At 38.2% G+C, this 19,821-nt stretch overlaps 1 protein-coding gene across 13 annotated transcripts in view; it reads left to right on the forward strand.

Moving 5' to 3' along the window:
* Positions 1-19,821, forward strand: part of ATP2B2 (ATPase plasma membrane Ca2+ transporting 2) — a 434,838-nt gene that overhangs the window by 145,967 nt on the left and 269,050 nt on the right. For all 13 annotated transcript variants that reach the window (XR_013927793.1, XR_013927794.1, XM_080385382.1 and 10 more), the window contains exon 3: positions 3,617-3,718. The gene's annotated coding sequence lies outside the window, so the exon portion shown is untranslated. The remainder of the gene's footprint in view (positions 1-3,616; positions 3,719-19,821) is intronic.

Raw genomic sequence — 19,821 nt, forward strand, 5'->3', positions numbered from 1 at the left:
TGCTTTACTCTTACTTAACTACAGTTTAGGTTTCTGGACTTGAGACTATGCTTTGATAGTATAGTGTGAACTTAGTTGAAAGAAAATCCCTTCTTGTAAGGGTTTCCAGTCTAATTTAGACTTCAGATATCTTCACTTTAAAATATTTAGCTAGTATATATTCACTGGGGAAAGTGTTTGACTTTTAATTTTGATGGTGATTGAATTCTGGAATCAAAAATGGATTGAACAAGCTGTTTTGTTTTAATTGGTAAAGAAATATTTTATAACTTGGCAGTTTATTTTGCAGTTTATATTTCTGGTGCCCTTCCATGTAACACAGGCTCATGTATTACTCACCCCTCCCATTTCTCCTCCAAAGTGTTGGGTTGATTTTATTTTTTAATTTTAATACCCTGAAGTGTTTGAATTGAAGAGTCTCAAATAAAAATTTGGTTTGGTACAGGAAGTTTTCTTGAAGACTTGAATAACATTTACTTTTAATTTCTAATGCTGATTCAGCTTTCAAGCTATTAGATGCTATTAAGGCAAAGAATTTTATGTGTTTTGTATAATACTACAAGTCCCAAATGGTGGTAGTTATTGAAGTTAACTTTTTGCTGGACTGTGGGAGTACTAGCATCTTTAAGAGATTCCAATTTTGCTTCTTATTTATGCTTGACATTTAATGTGCTTGACATTCTGATTATTTTACACCTACCTAATTTCTTCTAGCTCAAGGGATAATGGCAATATTTTAAACAGTTGTGAAGTGTGGCTTTATGTTATTAAGCAGGTGTCGCACTACAAATGGAAGGAAAAACTCCCTAAACTATTTCTAGAATCATTGTTTTCGTGTTGCATATCTCAGGGTCAGCTAGAGTTGTTCATCAGATTGTTCAGCTGTGCGTCTCGGTTATCTATTTTCTTGCCAGGAAGATAAAGCCTTACTATTACTTTATGTCCTTTTATTTATCTACATATCTGTGTGTATACAGATGCTTTTGAAATACGTAATGCTAGACTGTGCGCTAACATTGTGTCCTTTGTGATCAAGGGGTGAGGCATCACAGTGGTGGATCTCTGTGTAGTTACTGAGGGTTTACATTTTTCCTAAAGTTTGAATTACAATGACACTGTAAAAGAACATATTCTATTGTAACATTCAGCCCGTTAAACCGAGCTCATATGTCTATAGCATACATTTACTGCAGGTGTGGTAGATCACAGAAACAGCTCTCCTATGTCTTGCTTTATAGATAACTGGGGTATAATGTGAGTAATTATCATGGGAAAACAATTACCTACCTAACTGCTTGTAAGTATACTTTGTTAAAGTCTTTTCTCTCCCTTTGCAAAGGAGTTTTATTAGTCATCTTTGTTGAGTTGTATTCCTATGGGAAAATGTGGTTCCCCACAGTCCTGTACAGATTTTAGGCTCTTTAAAAAATGGTAAAATGGGTATCAGAGGAAGAGGAAGCAGAAGGAGAATCAGGCTCTTTAGAGAAGTACAACTGACGGTCACAATTTCTGTTTGCTTCATCTACTGGAAATTTTGTATTGCATTTAACTGTTGTAATGGTGAGCAAATCGACTACATGAGGAGTGATGAATAAATGTTAAAAGACTTTATTTTACAGACCCATGCAGGGACACTTTAACTACTTACCCAGGTCCTCACAAAACAATCGGCATGGCCCAGCAAGGGTCCTTGAAACAGCACTGACTGAATGGTTATGGGAATGGTTTTTAAATGTCTTTATTTTGCAATCTTGCCACCTGCTGGTATTCTGTGGCAATAAGAAACTGGTTAGAAACCTGTTCCAAGACTCATACTTATTTTGGTAGGCAAGATTTTAAGAGCTGAATTTAAGACTGGATTATAAATAGATCCTTTGGTTTTAGCATGCAGATTCAGTGTGTTCTTCCTTTATAGTGCCAGCATCCCGTGTTAGGGGCAGTGTAAGGCTGTGCGTGTCTTTGCGTTAAAGGTGTCTGCTCATCCTCACTCTGATTTCTGCAGACACGTGGGAAGAGAAAGTCTGGAAGTATTGTGTGGTCCTGGAACTCTGAGTCGTGGCACGTTATTCCTCAAAATAAATTTGAGATACAGTTTGAAAAGGAACGGTGTCCATGTCCTGAAATCCCCAGATAAAATTATGCCAACTGAGTTTGCCTAATTAATGTAAACTCACGTAACGGATGTTGTTATCCCTAAAGCAGGTACTACAAATCTAAGTGACCTGGAACTTAAAAGTATTTGGATAGTTTAGACTCATTTGGGCACAAGGTAGAGACTGAATAAAGTCAATGATGTGGAAGACCTGGCATTTTTAAAATTTCGTGGCAGGAGCACTGGGGAAGTGCTCTCCTTTACCTTAACCCAAGATGAAGCAGATGTGGTCTTACTGGTCTGCGTGGGGAAATCCTCATTTATCATAAAAGATGTTTTCACATAGCATTCAAAGGGCATTAAACAATGCGGGTTTTGTAAGCCGAATCCAACATGTTTTACTGAGGGGTATGATGAACTGATCATTAGCTGGAACTCCTAAGTGGATGTTTTCTCTACCAAGAATATTTCCTCTGGCTGTGCCATATGCTGCTGTTTAACGCAAGAGTAACTGAGTAAAAATCTGTAACTTGGGTCAAAAATGGGAACCACTGTACTCCAGTATGGGTGATTTCAGTACTCCTTCTTGAGTACCTATTATGAAACAAGTCAGAATGCCATTTATTCATGCTACCAGTATGTTGACCTTAAGATCTCTCAGTTACTCGCTTTCAGGTTCTTACGCCGTGCAAGGAGTACCAGAGGAACCTCTCTCCCCTCTGCACCCTCCCTCTCTGCCTGTCTTTGCACTCACACAGGCACACAGACAACCCCTACGAGCTGTACATTGTCCCCCCACTGGCTGTGGCAGCCTGGGGACAGCCCGTCACCCTCCGCAGTGGCCCTCCCGTATGATCCCATACAGCACAAACAAAACATTGTTCTGTGGTTTCTCTCCTCCTGCCGTCTCCAATGTGAGGCCGGGCAGCAGGCACCAAAGCCAACACGACGGGCACTGCCCGTTTGGTTTGCCATCTGCCGCCTTCTGCTTACCTGGTTCCTGGTCTCAGACGGCCCCTTCCCACTCTCAGCCTTTCGTCCCCCCCGGTTAAGGTTCTGCAGTTGCCCCATCAGTACTGAATATTCGTAATGTTGAGTAGCTGTTCTGGGGCAGCTTGAAGTGCTGAAGAGTTAGACTTTTCCTCTTCAGGGCTGTTTTTAAAGGCGATGGGAATGATAACCAGTTGAAAGTCTCCGAAAGACTGTGTGCACTAAAAATACCATTTCTTCACGTGTATGAGAGGCAAGGGTGCTACAGCGCTGGTAAATGGACAAGAGCAAGAGATTGTTGGTGCTGAGGCTCATAGTTCTGAGCTATTAATGTAGAACTTTGGTTACAGAGTTTGAACTTTTTAGTCACATCATTTTACTGCAGAATGTCTGTAACTATTTATGACACTGGATGTTTGCTCTTGGATCTGTTTCTCCTGTGGGGTATCCTTTAGATCAATCCTTGTTTGTTCTATTAATTTGCTTAATTCTCTGGGGTTTGTCAAGTCTAATTATCTCTCTTCTTTCTTCCAGTTTTGAAATTAAGATTGATTAACCAACACGAAAAGACCCAGCTGGTTATGTGACTTGGAACCCTGTTTATGAAGCACTCTTTCGTATTTACAAGACAGCACTGTATGTTGTTTTTTTTTTCTTTTTCTCTCCAAAATGAAAAATAAACTGTTGTAACTTAATAGAAATCCTAGAAGATAGAAAATTCCAGAGAAATTCAACTCTTATTGGTAAATAAGATCTTGATTTTTGGCTTAATGACACCAGCCAAGGAAACAGAAGCGCTCTGTTGATGTTACCATACTACTAATCAGAGGTTTCTTCCATGTAACACTGCTACTTCTGGTTTCATATCATTTAAGGAGAGTTTACCTTAGTTTGAAAGATCAATCTTCTTTCTCTTTACGTTGTGTTGTATGACGTGTGGGATTAGTGAATGCGACAAATGTGTGTGTTAGACTGCAGTGATAATGGATTATCTGAGGGCCAGTGCTGAAAACCAGAGCAGAGGCAGCAAAGTAAGTGCAGGAGGAGGTGGCAGTGCCGCTCGCTGACACCTATGCAAACGGGGAGCTCCAGCAAAACTCTAGGTTCTCCTCCACCCCCCAGACCCCTAAGATTTTGGACTAAATGATGCTTCCTCTGTACTTGATTTAGACAGTGTTTTCCCACAACTATAGATTTATGCTTTATAAGACATACCTTCAATTTTAATTGCAAAATAATATTGCAGTTAAAGTATCAGCCATATAGTCTGCAACCCAGATGTGGGAATGCATAAATGGAAGTTCCAGCAGTAACATTAAAGAGCTTAACTTTTTATATATGTATATGTATATTGTGATCAATGTTGTATAAGCTAAAACTTAATAAAAATAAGCTATTAGGTGCAGGTAAAGTGCTGATATGTAATTTATCGTGCTAGATGTGGTATGAATCTTAGCTTTTCCTTTTCCAGTTCTGTGAAAATGTTCTGCCTTAACAGTGATGAGACTTTCTCAGTTCTGTAAGTTGGTGGGGTTTTTTTAATTGCTAAATTTTGGAAGCAATAAATTGACAAGATGTTCCACTTAGACTAGCAGGGAATCGAAGCAATGCTATCAGGTACAGGGCAGCACCACCTTATTTCAAGCATTTCTTTAACTTACAACTGCACTAGAAGACAGGCAGCTTGAATTGGCTGAACTTTAGAACCATGTCAGAAAATAAAGTTGCCCAATTTGCTCTCGATGTATGAAAATTCCATTATTTTTTTTTAAATGAAAAGAAAAAGCTGGTATTTATTCTGGATTCTCTGTTTAATGGTAAGTAGTTCTAGTGGTTTGTAAGTAGTGATAATAAATATTCAATCTGTGTTTTCATTTATTACCTCTCTTGTTACTGAAAGCTTATTAGTCAAGAAAGGAAAATGAGGTATAATATTCAAACTATTATAGAAAAGGGGAAGTGGCACTCACTACCTACTAAATTAAGTCTTTGGCTTATGAAATAGTAGAACCAATAAAGAAAAATAAGTAAATATTTATTCTTAGATAGGGTTTTGTACAGTGATGTATAAGATTACTTTTGATTTTTATGATTACAAAGAGGTATCTGAGCAAACTTGCTTTATGACAGCAATAAATATATTTCCAGTATGGTAATGAGATTGTTTAGCATGTTGTTAAGAAACAAAAAGAACCACACTTCCTCTTTTTTTAACAAGTAAACAAAGAGTACCCCAAAAGTGCTTGTTTAGGGTGTCTTTTCCAGTTGACAGAACACTTCCTCTCCTATAACGAGTGCAGACATAAGCAGGCTTAAAGCTTGATATGAAAACCAAAGAAATTAATAACAACTGCACAGATACAAAGGCTTTGTAAGTTTTCTATGAGTAATTAAGAAACCTTTCCCTGTTGTATAGCTTGAAGTTCTGTATAGCTGCTATGAAGAAGACTCTGCAAACTTGCTTTACGTTATTTGCTTTTATACTGTATGTTAAAAACCCAAAATTAGTGTTGTATTATGAAGTTTATAAAAAACATTGTTACACAAAATGGCACTTGCAGAACTTGAATGTATTCAAAATACAATGTCATGTTTATATGAATATAAATTATTCAAGGATTTCCTCTTTTGTCACTAACAGTTTTCATATTAATTTACACCAGGGTGATAAGTGTACCTGTAGTTCTCACTAACATGTAAATGTTTGATAGGCTTTTTCAACTAAAACTAATCTAATTTATATAAAAATATTGTACTTTAAGCCTATATTTTGTCCATATAGTGAACACATGGTCAGAATGACCATGTGGGCAGGTGTAACAGCAAGTTATTGCAGCGTGTTAAGCATTACTTCTCACTGACATCGGTCTTTGACTTCAATAGTTTGGCACTGTTGCTTTAACGAAGGTTTTAATAGGTGCTATAAGCTCTGCAAAGCAAATATTGTGCTTCTCTTTCAAAAAACTAGAGAGTCAACCTTTGTTTTTTTCAAAACTCTTAAAACAAATAGTCTATAATCTATTTCTCAGACATTTAAATATCTGGAAAAGACTGGAAAGCTAAGATAGGCTTACTAGAGAGGGAACTTTCTTAGTCATTCAGCTATTTTCAAAAAGAGCCTCCCCAAGGTTTTTGTAATTTTTTTGCAAAGAAATAAGAGTTTGAAATACCATCTTTTAAAATATTTTTTAATATAATACACAATAGCCTTAATTTCTGTTGTGCAAGGCAAGCTGCCAGGCACAATCACACAATTTAGTACACTTGTAAAAACAAAAGGCTGCAACCCCCCCGAACAAACCTTCCTAAAGAATGCATTGTCTTTACCCACCCAAATACTGTTCTGGAAAGATGCAGGTATAGTGAGCCTCGTAGCCCACTGTATTTCATCGTCGTTTAGCTTGCCTCTGAACCAGAACTGAGGTTACCTTCACATACGACGATGTTTGTTTCCACTGATGAGTGCAGGGCATCCATTCAGGTTAGACCTTAGCACCAGCTTTAGATGACACCAAGCAGGAGGTAACGGTGCTTTGACTGGTGGATTTTGTCTGGTGAGGCCAGGAACACACAAGGATTACTTTTTCCCAAAGGTAACTGCAGCTATTGTCCTCTCCTAAACATATTCCCATATGAAATCCTTCGTGGTTTAGTTTTGTCATTCTTGTGATTTATCTGAGTTATTAAGGAAGACACTTTGGGCTGCTGTGTTATTTCTGTACTACTTAAAAATTAAATGTCAGTTGTAATGGAGAATGAAGAAGCTGAAGAAATGGCTTCATCTTCAGCACCAGATGCAGCTACGCCTGCATTTCACTGCCTGGCCTGTAAATGCAGGGCACTAGTGAAGCCACAGAAACTCTTGGATTTTAAAATAGTTACAATGACGTGGGGAAACTAGTCTTTTGCAACTTCTTCCATGTACATTGGAGGAAAATACCTGTAACAGCAAAGTGTGGGATTACTAGTCTCACTTCGTTACGATTCTCAGCACAGCTGTGGTGGGCACACATAATGCATCAGGTCATCCCAAACGACTGCCTGTATGTCAACAAAATTTGTTTTATAGGTTTGATGTCATAGACAGTCCAGCCATCCAGATCTGTGTTATTTTTCTTGGGATTATCCCCTGTGCTTTGAAGGGGAAGATGTGTATGTTCCATTTTCTTTCACTTGTTAGATGTGAATATGAAGCTATTAATTCAGAAAAGTTTTGCATAAGTAGAGGCCATCTGTACCTACAATTACCCGTACAGTAACCTTTTCTTGCACAACTGAATTTTAAATATAATTATCTGTGAATATATCTGAACTCTTCCCCCTTTGAAAATCAAGCTTTCTTTAATTAAATAATCTTTTCCTACTATCTGAACTTAGTGACATTTTATAATCATGCAATTACTACTTAATTTCAATTTTATGATATTTTAAGAGGACAGTAATGGTAATATTACAATATAACTATATTCTGTGAGAGTAACAGTTGACTGTTAATATGTAGGTCTTGCATAGGACTTCTTATCAGTAAATGTTTAGGTGCATTAGGGGAAGTATGGTTCGTTATCTCTGTTTTATAGGTGATGGAAACTGTGGCCCCAAGAGGTTACCCAGCATTGCTGTGCAAACCTGTTTTCATGTATTCTGTTGACTAAACGTCATAGAAGAATGACTCCTCTGAGTAATATGTTAAAATATAACGTGGCAACAAAAAAAGCCAATGGTATTTTAATGGACTAAAATTAAGGAAATGTTTTTTTTAAACAAAAAAATGAATTTATTCCTGCTGAGTTCTGTCTTGTGTGTGCTGCGAAAATCATTCATTGGATTTGAACATATTAAACATGAACTTGCTATACAATGTCAGTTTATTTTTTTATTATTGACTGTTGCCTTGGGGTTTAAATATTTCTCATCTGTCTTGGTGTGAACTAGCTCTTGAAAAATCACAGAAACCATCCGTGCAAGTAGCTGCTTTCCCTTTCCGTACTGTATGCGATGCCGGTTTTGTCTGATGAGAGTACAGTGGGTGTTTGTGCTCCAGATCGTTTTAAGAAACTGAGTATGGTTAGGAAGAGCAATAATCAGGGGAGACCTCAGCAAATGCTCAAGTGACTGGAGAGAATAGGAGCGATTACTCAGTAGCCGTCATTGCTGGCTTTGAATATAAATGACAGCCTGGCCCCAGTCTAATGCTGGGACTTCTGGGCGCTGTGGGGGATAGTCAGCATAGTTCCTGGCGTGTCAGGGAAATGAAGCTTCCATGGAATTTTTCATAGAGTAGGAAACAAATAAAAGATTTTAGGGTTTGTTTGAAATCACATTTTAGTACTGTATTACTGATGTAATTTTTTTTTCTTCCTTATTACTTTTGATACACGTTTCTGATTTAAAAATGGTTTTGAAATGTTGAATACTACTAAACAGATAAAAACTTTATAGAAATAATTGAAACCATGTTTTGTAGTAGTTATTTTAGTTTTTTTTTTTTGTAAATAATATATTTTAGTTTCGCATGTCGGGGATGATTTTAATTATGTCTTTCCCCTTCATATAGTGGATGTGCTTCACTGTTGCCAAAATAGCTGCTTTGAGGGTTGCAATTTGACCAAAATTAAATGGTTAGTTGTGTGTTCTGAGAGGCCTTTGTGCAGCACAGTGCTCGGTCATCTCACTGAGAAAAAGCGTTTGTTCAGAACTTCTGTGCTGGCTGCCTCGCTATGGCGTAACGGGAGCTTCTTACAGGGGCTGCTTAGCACATTTCCTTCTCTGAGTAGAGATAACATGCTCTGGAGAGCAGCTGCAAATGACAGTTTTCTGCTCACTTTGAAACAATCCTTAATAATACCAATAAATTGCTTGCAATCAATTAACAGAAACCCTCCACAAAAGTGAAATTCATGTCTGCTCTTGGTTGGTTTAGGTTTGTGCCTTGGCAGGCTTTTTTACGGTACAGATTTTGTAGATATGTTACTGGATTTTTACTGGCTTCTGTCTCTTCCTAGAGTTCTCAGAGCCCAGGTTAATGCTTTTCTGCTGGTTTCTCCTAATACAAAGCACAGAAATGTGTATTTTCTTAATGTGACACCGCAAAGTGCTGAGTGCGATTCAAATGCTAATATGTAGAAAGGAAATCTCACAAAGGAAAGGTGTTAACATTCCTCTTTATTTGCTATATTTCAAAGCATATGTGCCAAATCTGGCTTGACACGTATAGCATACTACATTGCAAATGTACCAGTGAAAGGCAGAGCCAGGCTTTACCTTTTGGCATAGTTTAAATCTTTTGATCCCATGGGAAAGTGAAGGTTTCTTTTCATGACCCCACCTGAGCCTGCTTTGCTGATTCTTCCACTTCTTCCCAGATTCCTGTCTTAAATTTCCCTTTTCCAGGGAGAAACTGTGAACAGAATATATCCAGCAGGGACTGGGTTGGGTTTTTCTTTCTAGCTGATTTTGTTCTACTGCTTTCCCGAGTGCTGGAAAAGCTCCTCGGTTACTTTGGTGCCCTGCTACCCTCTTTCTCAAGCTCAGCTCCTGGCTGACATCAGGCTTAGCTCTTTTTAGACAAAATACTAGTTCCTTTTTTCCCTTGTGCTATTAGAATGTATATTTTGCTCATGGATCTTGTTTAGCTGCTTTAAATTTTAAGTCTGTGTTTTGCCTGCTGTTATCCATGGCTGTTAAGAGTTCCGTTGACTTCAATGAATTGTGTTCTCTTATATCAATGAAGGAGGTAAATTCTGTTTTCAGTTTGATGATCCACTCAGTTGCAATTCTACCCATTTCCCCCCCGAGAGTTCCTCTAAGCCACTAACACGAATACCTTTCTCGAATGGGTATTTGGTACTTCCCAGTGTTTGCCAAGCTCAGGCTCCTCACGGCTTTGTTCCTCACTTGTCTCTGTAGTATTCTGAGATAAAACTTCTGAATTTTTTGGATCCTCACCCATTCGCGCTGTGTATTTGGATGGGCTGAGTGACTTATTCTTAGGTCTTGTTTTCTCAGTAATCTCTCTCTGCAGATGTCAGTGCTTCAGTGCTGAGTGAAGTGATGCTTTGCTTTTTGTGTATGCAAGCAACACATGGTCTGCAGCCAGCTACTTAAACCCACAAAATATTTAAGAATATGTTTAAATGCAAGGTCTTACAGAAAATGTAAATTTATTACTTATTACTTTTCATTTGATTCTCATGATAGATTTCTGGAGAGTGCTCTGAAGCTTTGGTGCTATCACTACTTTGCCTTCATGCTTATGCTAATTTTCTTTCTTTGCCAGAGCCCCATAACACTTGTTATCAGTAGCTACAATTTCCTGCCACCTGTGGTGGAATATATTTCTTCATTATGAGCTTTTGGCTGTTTCCTCAAGTTTTGCTTTTGGTTAGCTGCTGAGGAATTTTTACATATCATTCGCTTGTCCTGCAAAACTTAATCATCTGATAGACAGGAAAATTGCTGCTTCTAGTTTATATTTGGTGCAAATCACTGAGTGCCAGTTCCTGGTATCAGTACTGAACTGGTACTAAATTTAGCAAAAGGGAATGTGGTGGAAGACTGGGTTTTGTAGGGTTTGTTTGGGTTTGTGGTGGTTGGGGTTTTTTCCTCTCCCTTCCCTTAAAGTGAAAGAGCACTGAAAATGCCAAGGCTCAGTTCAGAGTGACGTATCTGAATTGAGTTGGAATATAGAGGAGATAACCACTTTTTATTCTTAATTTGGCGAACATTTTCTTAATGTCATTTTCAGCAACTTTACATCTCCATTTTAGAAGCTGTTGTATTTTTAAGTACCTCTTTAAAAATGGGACTGTAAGCAGAGGTTTACCACTCCCTATTAGTACATCATTCCATGAAGATTTGTGAATCCTCCTGCCCAGATCAGAAATATAAATGAAACCAGCTTCTGGCTTTATGAATGTGTCTTGCTATTGTCCCATACTCAATTTGAAAAAAAACCCCACCAAAACAACTCAACTTTTTATCACAGGAATAGCTGTCCAACACCTCATCTGTAGTAGGCTGTTTCTTCTCCCCATCAACATCATTTGGAACAAGGATAAAACCCATGGAAACATTAAGAAGCATGTGTGTATATGAAGGCAAACATAAATTGAACTGGATTTCCAGATCAAAAAAGGGACTTGGCAACTGGAGATATGTGGAGGAAAGAGAAGAAATGGTTTTGTTTCTCTGTGCTGAATTCCGCTGGAGCAGCTGGCATGAGCTATGTGCCAGCGATGGAGCAGGTAAAGCTGCCGCCATCAGCCCTGCAGTAGTTCAGCTGGTGTTTGCCAGGGAGGCTGCTGGAGAAACAAACGACTGCTGAGGAGTAATGCCTCATTAAAAAAAAAAAAAAAAAAAAAGGCAAAGGACCATTTTCTATAATCTTCATCGATGTTTTTATCTTTACTCTTTCTAACCAAACCTAGCTCCTGGGATATAAATTATAACTTGAAGGGAGATGAGTCCATATTAGTCTTTGTAAACTGCTTGTACTAGGGAGGAGAAACCAATTTATGAAGCAATCCGGGGCACCCCTGAAAGAGCTGTAGGAATGACCTCAGTGGGTCCCCCTTGCCTCCACTTCTCCCAGTTACTTTTGTCACTTTCTGGGGTGTCAGCCCTACTCTCATGAGCTGTCATGACTTTTTTATTTATTTATTTTGTGTGTCTGTGTGTGTGTGGTTGTTTTGGGGTTTAGTTTGGGTTTTGTGTGTGTGTGTGTTTTTGTTTGTTTGTTTGTTGGTTGGTTTTTTTTTTTTTTGTTTTGGATTTTTTTTTTCCTGAACCTCCCTACTGAGGAATTCTTCCTTTTTTCATCATCCCACAAGTCCCCGGAGAAATGGCACACCGTCTTGCTGGTGTGGCATCATTCACCACTGTTAATGTCTCTGTCAGCGTAGCTTGAGAAACTGCACTGAAATGGAAATGAAATCTGTGCCCCATGGGCATAGACATAACTTCCAGCAACTAAACTCTCTGCTTCTTCCTCGCTTTTCTTTCAAGTTTTATTTCAAGAGTGTATGCTTTTCTGCTTGTCAGTGTGCTTTATGGATGAGATGAAATTAAAATAAAGCACATACTTTGCAAGGTGGTGAGACTGAGTGGTGCTGAATCTTAGTTTTCTCACAAGCTTTTTTTCAAATCCCATGGAATAGCATTCCTGAAAATTAGGAAAGGTGAATATATATATATATATATATATATATATATATATTTCCCTCCCCCCCCCCCCCTTTTTTTTTTTCTTTTTCCAGACAAGGGCTAGTAGCAGATCCTTTCTTTATGGAAAGGGTTTTAGTAATGAAGTAACTTCTTATTTCTGTAACCAGTTCATGAGAGACTTTTGGGCTCAGAAATTGCATCAGAAGCAGAGTCTATGGATCAGAAGTGAGTTGTTTGTAGTAGTCAGAGAACCACTGAATTTTAAAGAAAGATTTGATAGAGGTTGATTGGTGGATTTTACAGATTAGTGGCATTCCCTTTTGTGAACAGGTGAGACTTAAGTCTTGGTTGTTGAAAAATGGATTAAATGGGCAGTCAGGGAGATGGCTGCAGAACAAAGGCATGTATAGCTCCAGATCAACAGCTCATGCAAGACCCTAACAGTCAGGTGTGGTTTGACGTGATTGTGAAAGAAAGAATAGAAAAGAAGGTGGTAAAAACCACACCCAGTGCAATCAAATTAAAGAGCCAGCACAATTTTTTTAGTGTTTTGGAACAGAATTAATGGATAGCGAATTGGGGTTTGCAAAGGCTAAAGTGGAAGATGTTGTAATAATTAAGACATGAGATTATTAAGGATCAGAGAATTTTCTGTCTTCACAGAATTTGAATTAATTTTGATAAAATATGCGCTGGTAAAAAGAAAAATTAAAGAAAAGTAGAAAGGAGGAGAGAACACCCTGCAAACCTGAAAAACTAATTTTATTGCAGACTGCATGTGAAAGAAAAATGGCAGAAACAGAAAATCCCTGAATTCACAAGCATTTTGAATACTGAGAACATAACACGCTCTTTAAAACACAGGAGGTTTGGCACATGTATACATATGAATACACATGGGTGTTTGTGTGCCTGTTCGTATATATACTATTATAGTTCATCACCAGCCAAGGTACAGTAAGATTCAAAACTTGTGAAAAACCTCAGCTGTGTTCCATCTGTAGTCTCATTTTAATCCTTTGATTTTGCTGCAGAAGTCTTGACCCTTGTGATGGTGTTTTGTTTTTCTTTTTACATAAACTTTGTGTGTAACAAGGCTTCTGTTACTTCTGTAGTCAAATATGAGTAAAATGTAGATAATTTTCATACTATAAATTAAAAAACCATAATTTAATTCTTTTCTTACATTGCATGCTTTCATTGCGTTGTGCTTACAAAATGCTTATGTCTTAAGACATTTTCAAAGTTTTTGCAATGATAGTTCAATCCTTATCTGTTACAAGAAGTTGGAAACTGGTATGAATGATTCATTTTGAAGAGCTATTTTGGTGGTGCCCACATCATCTTAGATAGAACTTTACATAAAATGGATGGAATGGGAAAATGCTAGTCTATATACCTCCTCCACCTATCTATTTAAATGAAAATCCATAAAACTTGAACAGGAGACTGTAATTTGGATTTCTTTGGAAAGAACGTACTTTAAAAACACAGCAAAAAAGGAAGGAGCTCAGGAATGGTGAATGGCTACCAGCTGACTGTGAAATGGAGGAAATTCTGTGGGCGCTATCAAACTCACCCTTGGCTTTGAGCCACCGATGTTTGCAGTGTCTGAAGGTAAAATGATCCAAACCAGCTAAAATAAAATTAAACTGCAGCAAGGCAAAAGATAAGATCTGCACATGTTCTCACACATCGAAGCAGAAGCAACTGCTCTCAGAAGTGGTTTGGGTTTGGGCTTTTTTACTAGTTTGGAAGGATGGAGAAAGGGAGAGGACAGGTCCTTCATTAGTGTTCTTGGAGGAACGGTGGATGGCGTGAGGTTTCTGGGAAAAAGATAATCAAAGAAGTTAATCTCTCAGTGAGAGAAGTTAGACTTTTTATAAAATGTGATTTTTTTTTTTTAAATAAATCTTTTGCATTGGTTAGCAATATAACATGACTTGTTGGTACTGGCTTGAAGTGCTGCTACTCTTATGTGGTGTGTAAAATTCAACATTATGAGGAAAAGAATATACTGTGATAATAATATGACAGTTACTTTTAAAGTACAGAAACAATATCTTAGAACTACAACGCACTTTTCCTCATGTATAATCAAAATAAAGTAGTATATGGAAGAAAGTTTACTACAGTTTGGAATGAGCAGTGAACGAATTTAATGAAACTTCTGTTTCAAGGAACTGGATGCGGTTCCTTGTTGATTACTGAGAAATAATCCAAATTTCTCAAGGCAGGAAGAAGTCATAATATAAAATACAAAATAATAGAAAAATACAGTTTTAATAGTTTACCTTTTTTACTCAAACTATGAATAATGTACTTTTAAGGGTATAGTTTAATCTCTCTACAGCGCTATTTTTCCTGCTTGTTTGTAGGCTGCAGTTAGAACTCAACCCAGGCAGTAGCCCTGGTGAAGGAAACGTGACGGTACACTTGCATGGTTTGACCAGTCAGTTATGAATATTCACTTTTTTGTGAGCAGATGGTAGTTCCAAGTCTGTGCAGAAGTATTGTCATAAGTATTTCCTTTAGCACTTCTTATGTTCTAGTTCTTTTCACATCTCTCCTTCCATTTGGGACATGTTTATTGTAGGAAATATGTGTTCTGACAAAATATTTAAAGGTGAACAAAGAGAGGGTGTGCTCAGAGAAGGGAATAACTTTTGTCTTCATACTGTGAAAATGACTGATTCACTTGGCGTGCTCTTGTGTTTTCAGTGATGATACATACATGCAGTATAAATGGATGAAAGAAAGTTTGGATTTAGAGAAAATAAGTTCCCATGTCTTTCCTGCACTCTTTCTTATAATATCGATATTATAATTTCTTCATTTAAATTACTGCTTTAAAAAATGCCTGATTTTCTTAAAAAAAACCCAAACAAACCCTCTGTTTACCAGTGGAGTATTATGTGCTACAAGGAAGATATCTTAACCAAATTTACAGTCACTTATCGTGGCTTCTTATAGTGCAGGTAGAATTGGAAACTGTGGTGAATGGTGAGAAAGAGTAGCCCAATTTGCAAGGGCAGGTCTTTTGGTTGGTTTTTAAAATTCAGGGCGGACAAGTATTCAGTTTTGTTATATGGAAAATAGGAACGGATCTCAAGGAATATCAAATTTGTTCTTATGCATCATAGCACAGATGCAGTTTGTGGTGATCAAATGGCAATAAAATGGGTTGGCCATACCTAAGTAATGTATTGCTGTAAGAGACAGATTTTTTCTTCTAATAATGCTTTCCTGAATTGAAAGAAGTCTTACCAGTAATTTTACAACGCCAGTCCCATGAAGTTCCAAGTCAATGTTGTAATTCACAGTATGTACAAAATTTCATTAAACATCACACCCGTTAATTCCCCATCGAATTGAGGACAGCTAACCAAAGCAACTTAATCTGAAGAAAAAGAATTTGGCTACGAGATCCCAGTGATTCTTTCTGTGTCTTAAGTATACTCACAGGGACTATTCTGCTGTTTTTCTGCCTCTAATTGTTTGTTAATGAGTTTATAAGGTCCTGTTGTAAATTGGACTTTAAATTGGTTAATGCGGGGGTTGTGGTGTTGTGTGAACTTTGATAGACAAGATGTTGTTGACCCCAATACCGTTAGTAGATTTTGAGTAATTCTGCAATCCAGGATTTAACAGCTTTCTGATAAGACCTTTAAAATTTCATTTTTGCAATTTTTATCTTTTTCTAAAGTAGTCCTTTAACTTGTATTCAGAAATAATACAATTCTAGAAGAAATTCTTAATGCTTTATGCAAACTCTTGGAGAACTCCTATTGTAAAATGACCTATATCTTTACCATAATTGATTTGGAAGAGCAAAAGGTCAAAAATCTCCTAATCGGTTTTTGAAATCTGTGTGTCAGCACAGCGCATTTCAGAAGGGTTATTGGAACTCTGCAGAAATTGCATTTCTCTTTTGATTTTAATTTTATACCTGGAAAGGATTAGGGGATATTCATGTCAGCTGAATGGCTAAAGGGTAAAACAGAAAATAGTTTTAGAATGGAAAATGCATATTAGAAAAGAATGCACTCAGAGGAATGTGATACCAGGAAGTATTTATACAGTTTCATTGTTTTATGTGAGTGATGTAGAAAAAAAAATTAGCAAATTTCTTTCTATCTACTGTGCCAAATCTCCATGTTTTACTTGCTATTAGTTGATTAGTGCAATATTATTCGTGACCTTGTTCCCTACTGAAAAGTTGTCTTACATAGCAGAATATAATCTATAACCAAAATACGATTTCCTAGAGAGCAGTATTTAGCCACTGATTTATTTACGCATCCTGTCTTTCCATCACCTATTATTTTTCAGAGCTGCTCTCTGTTGATAGCGACCTTGCAAGATGACAGATTAATTTCAGCGTTTAGGAATCTGTACAGGCTGCTACTCAGTCTTGTATTTTACGATATATGTAATACAATACATCGTATCCTTCAATTTTAAAGCAGTTCAACTTTGAACAACCCAAACTCAAATGCAGGAGAAGCTTTAAAAGCTCATCCATCTTGTCCCTGCTCTCTGCTTAGAGTGGCTCTTGCGTTGCTCCTGTCATCTGAGAGCACTTTGCCTCTAATCTCTTCAGTGGCACAGCAAAGCAGAATTCACAGAAAGATTATGGTGCCTGGTGGCAAGATACACCCCAAATCTGTCAAAAATCTCAGTAGCTGCAGTGAGTGAGTCACACCACCAGACTACAGCGTACAAATGTCAGCTTCTTGCTTTCACCTGGCAGGAGGAGCTCCCAAAACAATGAGCATTGTTACAGGGAGGGAAGTTTGGCTCTGCGCGGGTACCACTGTAACAGAGACAGTCTGATCAGTTAGTAGCTACTCTTAGAAAAGCAGCCCCATCACCTTCGGTCCCAGCTTGTCCTCCCAAAAATGTATTTCATAGCTTAACTGCTTCTGAACTGCTTCAGTGTTTCAACACCAGTGTGACATTTCTTTGGCTTTTGGGAAGCTGTTTCACTATCACTGACAGTGTAGCAATTCTAAACCGGGATTTTCAAAATAGGATTTAAGGAACCTTTTTAACTTTTGCAGCCCTGTTGAAAACCATTGTAGATTTTGTAACTGACCTGGGTTTGGTTTTGTTTTGGGTTTCTTTTATCTGGTTTTTAAACGGATCAAAATGGTGCATATAAATACATAGTATAAAAGGTGCTGAGAGGAACATAATGACAGCTGGGAGCATATAACTTCATTAATAGTTGAGACTGACCCATATGTTTTATTCACTATTATTGGAATAATTAGTAAAAAACTGTGATAATTAACTAGAAAAAGAGGCTATAACTTCTGAGAGTTTTGGAGAAATCACTTTTTGGCTCCTTTGCAAACCATACTGTTTCCTGAGCAAAAGCAATTTGTTGGATTTTGCACAGCAAATATGAGCTACATCTAGATGTTTTCCACTGGGACATTACAATTGAGTTTAATGGCTTGAAATTAGAGAAACTCTGTGGTCAGTGAGGAATCATTAGCAATGGAATAATTACCTTCTTGCGGAAGGTAATTATTTACCTTGAGCAATGTCGTGTTTGTAAGATCTGACGAGGTTGACACAGGCTGCTGTTCCATCACGGCTCCAGCTGATATAAGAACTGGATATTGGCCTTCCTGGTTTCAACTTCTCTGGCAGTCATGGTCCCAGTCCTGCCTTGCACTGGCTCTTGCACTTGTGTTTGAGCTGATCCGAGTCCAATTCAGGCTGCAGGGAAGCTGCGGCTCCAGCATGGAAGAAGCCTGTGGACCACGTGAAGCTGACACTGAAGCTGAAGGAAAAGCACTCAGATAACAGGCGGTGCCTGAAGTTTCATTCCTCAATAGCTGCTCGTCAGAACCTTAGGCGACAGGATCAGGAGCTGATTTTATTAAATGAGCGACTCTATAAGTAGCTGTGCTCCATTCTTTCCAGGGACTGCAAGGACGTACCATAAGGTTGTGTGTAACTGTAGTGTTTGGTTTAGTGCCCTGTGAATGTTTCTGCAGCTAATGCACATGGCAGAAAGTGCATTCTTCTACGAAGAAGCTGCAGTTCTTCGTAATTCCTCTCATCTGTTGTTTGGTTTTTTTTTTAAGATGTCGTCATCACTGCAGAAAGCAAAATCAAAACTTCTGTGTCTTTGTGACCTTAAATTTGCATTTGAGATAATCCTCCGTTCGGGGTTTTCTTATTTTCTGTAGCTGACTGGCTATCAGCAGGCCTTCAGGTGCGCGGTGATAGTGTCCTGTAGTTGAAATAAAGATCCCTGAAGGAGTATTTACTGACAAAAGTAGAAAAAGAATTGCATTCTCTTCTCCTGACTATCACTTCTTTTTTGCACTTAACGCTGCAGTGAGCTGGCTAGGGAAGTTAAAAAGAGCAGCCGTGTTTCTCTAATGGAGCTTATGGAAGGCTGAAGTATTTTTTTCCATAGATACTGCTTTCTGAAATGTCTCTTTGAGGTCAAAACAAGCTCCAGCAGTCACGCGTGGGGAGCAGAGCGAGTGCCCCCGGGGGGCTGGGTGCTGCTCTCTGGCAGGAGGCCGTTGTTCCTCTGCTCAGGGTCGCTCCGTCCCCGCTGTGTTTCCCGGCTCACGGAGCCACTTCGCTTCCAAACCGAACCACTGCACGGTTCGCATCGTAAGGAACCTGTAGACCCTGTATCCAAGCAGAAAAGTCAAATTCACACAGTTTTTCTGTCCTGAGCTTGTTCTGGGATAACGGAGCAGTGTGACTGTCACCGAGACACCGGTGTGACGATGAGGTGTATTTGTCACTTACGAATGAGAAATGTGAGTGTACAGAAACTTCACAAGCACGAGCAACTATACAGCCCTAGTTGCGCAGAGGTTAACTTTGTGATTCTTACCATGCCTCATCTAATAGGATAATTACTTTTGGCACCTTTGTGTCTAGGCCTAATTCATCTTGCAAAGATAAGGTAATAATTTACCAGGTAACCTCATTCTTCATGTGCCAAATAATACAATAGTACAATAAAAACTTGGACATGCAAGTTGGGAGTAAAGAATGGAGGACATTATCTTGGGCAAAAGCAGTATCTGAATGGTAAAATAGGCAGGATCTGGGGAAATTCTGTTTCAAAATAAGTTGTGCTTTAGGAAGGACCCTTGCATTAGTATTTTTCTTGGTAAACTGAGATTTGCTGTGGTGAAACATAAAATTCTCCAGCAAACATTTGTAGATTTCAAAAGAGGACATGATTCAGGCACTACCGCTGTACCATTAGTGGCATTTTATGGTAGGCTGTATAAAGTTGCATGTTCCTAGTTAATTTTTAGTTTTGTACTGTTGCTCAGATACACTTTGTGCTAATATGGTCCAGGCTAAAAAAAACCCCAACACCACCACACCCAAAATGTGAGACACTTCTTAGTGTATTTGAAATCCGAATGGCATGAGTTAGTCCAGATAAAGGGGGGAATATTTAAGAATTCCCAAGGTGAAAGAGACTGTAATTGCTACTTGGCATCTGAAGAGGAGATCTAAAGTGTAGTCAATAGCTGTGTTGATGCTTTCTCCATTAACTGGGACTCTCCATTAACTGGGAC

The sequence above is a fragment of the Falco punctatus genome (assembly GCF_963210335.1).
Source record: "Falco punctatus genome assembly, chromosome: 4".
In the NCBI taxonomy this organism is placed as follows: domain Eukaryota; kingdom Metazoa; phylum Chordata; class Aves; order Falconiformes; family Falconidae; genus Falco; species Falco punctatus.